The sequence below is a fragment of the Sciurus carolinensis genome, unplaced genomic scaffold (assembly GCF_902686445.1).
Source record: "Sciurus carolinensis unplaced genomic scaffold, mSciCar1.2, whole genome shotgun sequence".
NCBI lineage: Eukaryota > Metazoa > Chordata > Mammalia > Rodentia > Sciuridae > Sciurus > Sciurus carolinensis.
This window is the reverse complement of record NW_025920197.1, coordinates 401,231-407,382: the sequence shown is the minus strand read 5'-3', so window position 1 is coordinate 407,382 and position 6,152 is coordinate 401,231. Positions and strand designations below refer to the sequence as shown.

The following is a 6,152-nucleotide window of genomic DNA, read 5'->3' as shown; positions in this document are numbered from 1 at the left end:
GTCTATCTAGGGCGGCTACAAAGGCTGCACTCTGTCCTGTTGTTTCATTTATGTCCTTGCAAACTCTCAAATAATTACTTAAATCTTTGCTTCTCCATGGTCTAATTGCCTCTTTACACCACTTATTGGCTTGTTCGTAGGCAAGCTGCTTTATTAACGGCATGGCACTATCAGCGTCTCCAAAAATCCTTGAAGCTGTTTGAATCAATCTGTCTACAAAATCTGCATAAAGCTCATTACTTCCCTGAGTCACTTTAGATAACTGACCATGCAGATCTCCAGCACCTTGTAAAGTTTTCCAAGCCCTAATAGCCGCAGCAGCCGCCTGGGCATAAACCCCTGGATGATAATTAAGTTGAGCTTGGACTCCTTCATATGGTCCTGTCCCCATCAACATTTCTATTGTTATTTGAGGATTACCGGACGCTGCATTGCGCCTGGCTGTTTCAAAGGACAGCTCTTGCCAGGTAGTTTTCCACATAAGATATTGACCTCCTGACAGGGTAGCCTTTGCTAAATTAGTCCAGTCTATGGGTAAGAGATTTTGTTGTCCTATTGTTTCTACTAAGGAGACAGTAAATGCTGACTGAGGCCCATAAGTGCTAACTGCTTCCTTTAACTGTTTTACAGTTTTAAAATCTAGGGACTGATGATAACGCTGCTGTTGTCCATCCTCAAAAACCGGATAAATGGTAGGACCTTGTATCGAACTCCATCCTTGATGCCTACCCCTTTGTCTTGAAGGTTTTGACATTAATTCCATTGGTGGTGCACTCGGTGTCAATGGCACCAGAGGGCACTCTTCTTTTAAACCTAATTTTTTGACCTTCTCCTCTAACTCCTCCCCAGATAGTTCCTCTTCTGATTCTAGTTCCTCTTCTGAGTCAGACTTCTCTTCTGACTGGTGGGAACGTTCCTCTTTGAGCTCCTCCAAAACCTGACTTCCCTCTTCTAAAGGCCCTTTAAAACTACACCTTTCTTTTTGTTGGAGACATGATTTTACTAATGACCAAATTGCTAAGGTTCCCACCGGTAACGCTTGTTGCCCATTTGCGATCTGGAGATCTTCACCTAATTGTTCCCACTGAGGGATGTTGAGCAGTCCCTCGTCTAGAAACCAAGGAGAAACCTGTTCAATTGTATCAAGGAACGCACAAGCTGTTTTTGTTTTTAAAGGCGTTCCACAGTTTTTTAATAGTTCCCTAAACGGTTGTTGCATTCTATTTTTAGACATTTCTGTTCCCATGATTAAAACTTACTGAGCTTAGAGCCAACACAATCACAGACAAACCACACGAACAAAACAGAAAGCACACACACTTCACACGCAACTTGATAACACCTCATTAATTGTCAGATAGTTAATTTACCGGGCTATGAACCTGCCTATCATATAACTGTTACCGGGCTCTCAGCCTATATCTTTTGATCCTATTACCGGGCTTAAAGCCTATTAATCTACCTTTTACCGGGCTTAAAGCCTATTAATCTTTTATACTTACTTAATACTTACCTTGGATGTACCCGGGGTCCCGGGTTTCGGCACCAGCTATCGCGTCCCACTGCGTCCCTTTCTGGCCGCAGAAAGACACGACATACGTCTGAAGCTTCAGAAGTTTATTGTGCACGGTCTTCCTTCCTTTCCTTCCTTTCTGTCCCTCTCTCTTTTACTCTCTCTCTCTCACTTTCCCCCTCCTGCGCTCTCCTCTCTCCCTCTTACTTAGCCGTTCCTCTCCTTCTCTCACTCTGCTCTTGCCTGCTTCGGCCGCTTCTGCACTCTCCTGCTTTCATCCGCTTCTGCGACCGCCTTCCACCTCTCTCTTGCACTCTCTTCTGCATAACCCCCTCCCCCAGGAAGACGCCAAGCTTATATACACTTCAACCAATCAGGGGAGAGTACACGAGGTAAACACGCGGACAGCTGCAGGCATAGAACAGTTACGCGAGGGAGACATGCTCTAATCAATTAGCCACTCATCAGAATTTGCTGGTTGTTTACTGTATAGCTAGCCGCTTTTGGCCCAGCGCCAGGCGCCATCTTGACTATGCCCGAGGCTCCGGAAACCCCGACAATATCCTGTTGGTAATTAATAGTGGACTTAATATACAATAAGTTTCCATTAAAAGTCACTAAAACACACATTATGAAAACATATTTAAAGAAAAGATTACCAGAATTATACACTGTCCTTAATATGCTATGGGTCTGGTGGAGAGGGTCAACAGAAGCAGGAAGAGGTGAAGGAGCTGGAAGTTGGGGTAATCAGTGTATACCTGCATTCTCATCTCCACACCTTCACAATAACCTGGTCCATGTCCCATTATTTCTTTTACTATAACAGCCACCTCACTGCTCAAATTTTTCATGTCTGCTTTCTATCATTTTACTTCTAACTGCACAGAGTTAAGTTCAAACTTAGGCCTAGCAACCCACATTTTCATGATTACTAGGGTTCAGATATGGTGAGAATGTATCCCCAAAAGTTTGTGTGCTAGAAACTTGGCGCCCAGTTTGACAATATTTAAGAAGTGGTGAAATTGTAAGAGATAGAGTCTGGTAGGAGATCATTGAAAACCACCCTCACAAAGGAATACTGCTGGGGCTGGGGATGTAGCTCAGTTGGTAGCATGCTTGCCTCCCAAGTATAAGGCCCTGGGTTCAATCCCTAGTGCCACAAAAAAATTTAAAAAAGAAAGGAATACTGCCCATTTCATTGGGCGAGGCTAGCTTTCAGAGGACTAGACCTGTGTTAAGAAGTAGGGCCACCTCACTGCTTGGACACTTCCAGATATACTGTTCACCTCTCATGTAAGTTCGCTCCATCTGCCATGTTACACTGCAGCATGACAACCCCACCAGATGTTGCTGCATAAATTTGGATTTTCAGCCTCCAAAATCCTGACCCAACATAAACCTCTTTCTTTACCACGTAGCCAGACTCAGGTATTCTGATACAACAACACAAAATACATTAATACCGTCCATGATTCTACATCAAACTGACACTTTGGACTCATTCCCTAGCTCTACCCAATCTGCATATAACATTCTGCAGCCAGATTGAATTACTTGCTTCTAATTTTTTAATGGAAAACATTATATAAAGTGTTTTGAAACTGTGTATCTATGTATGTGCTGTTCCTTTGATTTTCTTTCTTTAATAAATGCTTGCTATCCCTTAAATATACAGGTCAAATATCAGTTTCACAATGAGATTTAATTTTTTAAAAATATAAACTTACTTAGAATAGGGATCATGTTTGATTTTTCTTTCATACAAGACTATATAGCATAATCTCTGACTGCTTAAAATATGATCAAAATATATTTTCTTGCTTTTAAGTAATAAGACACTATAAACCACATAGTTTAATCTTTCTATGAAATTCATGGTAAGCATTCTTTTTTTAAAGTTCTTTTTAATAAGTTCTATCTAAAATATTCATAATTATGAATTTTAAATATTTTAATTTTATAATATCTTACATAAGACAATTTTCAGGATGAATGAGAATTTGGGATGCAGGAAATTTAAGCAACTAAAAATTTTTAAGTTATTAAATTTTTAACATCAAATCTTTAAATCAATCCCAAAATATGGATTTTATAATAGTTTTCAGCCAACAAAGAAGTCATTATACCAGTTTTGCCTGCTATAGTATACATGCACTGAAGACCACAGGACAACTTTTTTTGTTTTGGATGGTGTAGAATAAATATTATATTAATAATAAGGGATTCAGGGAAGTTACAATATTAGTTTTAGTGTTATATATGGATATACTATAATATTAAAGTCACAAGACTGCTGTTATATACATTTTTGATGTGTGTTATGATATTATACTTGTATTAAAGACCACAGGGAATCTACAATATCAGTAGAGGCCACAGCATGGATATCATATTAAAATCAAAGGCCATAGTGGAAATGGTAGTGAATAATGAAGAAACTTTGGATTGTTCAGAGGGGAGTGAGGGGGGTAGTGTGTGGGGAAGGGAGGGACAGTAGAAAGCGACAGTTATTATTACCCTGTATACATTATTATCCAATACACATTACCCTATATACATGTATGATTATACTACTGGTGTGACTCAGCACCATGTATAGTCAGAGGAATGGGAAGTTATGCTCCACTTGCATTCAATGTATCAAAAAGCATTCTACTATCATGTATACCCAGTTAGAACAAATTTAAAAAATAGAAATTAAAAATCAAAGGTCAAATTGCAGTCATTAAATTACTTTTAGATTCTATAATTTGGATATCATAATAGTATTAAAAGACACAGGGAAGCTATTTCATTAGTTTTTCATCTATATTATGGTTATCATATTAATATTAAAGTCTACACAGTAACTATCCAAAGTACAGTATCTATAACTAATGTAATAATATTATTATAATAATAATATAGTACCTAAAACTAAACTAGTATAGTATCTAAAACTAATAAAAAAAAGATATTACATTAGTAGTAAAAGGTACAAAGAACATATTTTATTAGTTTAAGATGCTAGAATATGCATTTATACTTGTTTTTAAGGGCAGGTAATATTACTTTATAATGTTATACTATGGATAAAACATTAATATTAAATGCATAGTGGAGACAGTATATTACTTTTAGATGCTATGATATGGAAATCACATTAACTTTGTAGACTACAAGAAAGTTACTTTAAGAGTTATAGGCCACAGTATGGATCTTATATTAATATGAAAGACCAAGTTAGAGTCATTCACCGCCTCTTCTTCCAACATGACAGATCCACTGTGTCTTTCATCAAGGACTTCCTGCTAGTGGAGTGGACACAGCCATCTACAAGAACATGAAAGTGCCCAAGAAAACCATCAAGCAAGCAAATCAGTGCAGCTAAGCAGCACAAGGGCATTATGGACTGTGTGGATCATATCCTCAGGGAGCAGGGAGTCCTGTCCTTCTGGCATGTAGCCTGGCCAATGTCATCAGATACTTCTCCACCCAGGCTGTCAAATTTCTTTCAAAGAAAAACAGAAGCAGATCTTCCTGGGTGGTGTGGAAAAGAGGACCCAGTATGGCAATACTTTGCAGGGAACCTGGCATCAGGTGGTGCTGCAGGATCCACATCCTTATGTTTTGTGCATCCTGTTCATTTTGCCCAAACCTCTCTAGCAGCTGATGTAGAGAAAGTTGTAGCTGAAAGAGAATTCAAAGGCCTGCATGACTGACTGGTTAACATCTACAAATCTAGTAGGATTGAGGGTCTGTACCAAGGCTTTGGGACATTTTATTCTGTAATGTTAGGCAGTCCCTCAACAACAAGTCATGGAGTGCTGCTCAGAACTTGATACTTTTTTTTTTTTTTGTGGTGCTGGGGATCGAACCAAGGTGTACCAAGGCTTCCATGTGTCTGTGCAGGGCACTATCATCAACTGAGCTCTCTACTTTTGTATCTGTGATTCTTCAAGGGGAATGCTTCCAGATCCCAAGAATACTCACATCTTTATTGGTTGGATGAACACAGTCTGTCACTGCCATTGCTGTATGACTTCCTATCCATTTGATACTGTTCACCACTGCATGATTATGCAGTTGGAGTGCAAAGAAATTGACATCATGTCCAAAGACAAGCTTCACTGCTGGAGGAAGATTGCTTGTGATGAAGGAGGCAAAGCTTCATCAAGGGCACATAGTCAAATATTCTCCAAGTCACAGTGTTGCTTTTGTACTTGTCATCTATGATGAAATAAAGAAGTTCACATAAATTATTTCCTGGACTTTTTTCCTCTGTGAACAGGCATGTTGTATTATATAACATGTCATGGGCATTCTGAACACTCTTGGCTGCTTATCAATGTCAACTATGTACTTGTTGAAAATGGAGATAAATAATATTCATTTGACCAATATTCTCTTAAAGTCATAATAATAATGATGATGATGATGTAACTCAATGATATTTTATATGCATATTTTTAATTGTAGGTGGACATAATATATTCACTTTATCTTCATGAGTTGCTGAGGATTGAACCCAGGGCTGCACATGTGCTAGGCTAGTGCTCTACCTCTGAGCCACAACTCCAGCCTAGAATCATATTTTTTTCAGTCACTTCAGATAACAAATTTGGACAGCTGAAAGTTTCTGAAAACAAAGAAGCAT

General features: G+C 38.7%; 1 pseudogene; it reads left to right on the top strand.

Annotated features, from left to right (window-relative positions):
• The first annotated feature begins 2,860 nt into the window (after positions 1 to 2,860).
• Positions 2,861 to 5,753, top strand: LOC124974966 (ADP/ATP translocase 2-like; annotated as a pseudogene).
• Positions 5,754 to 6,152: the final 399 nt, after the last annotated feature.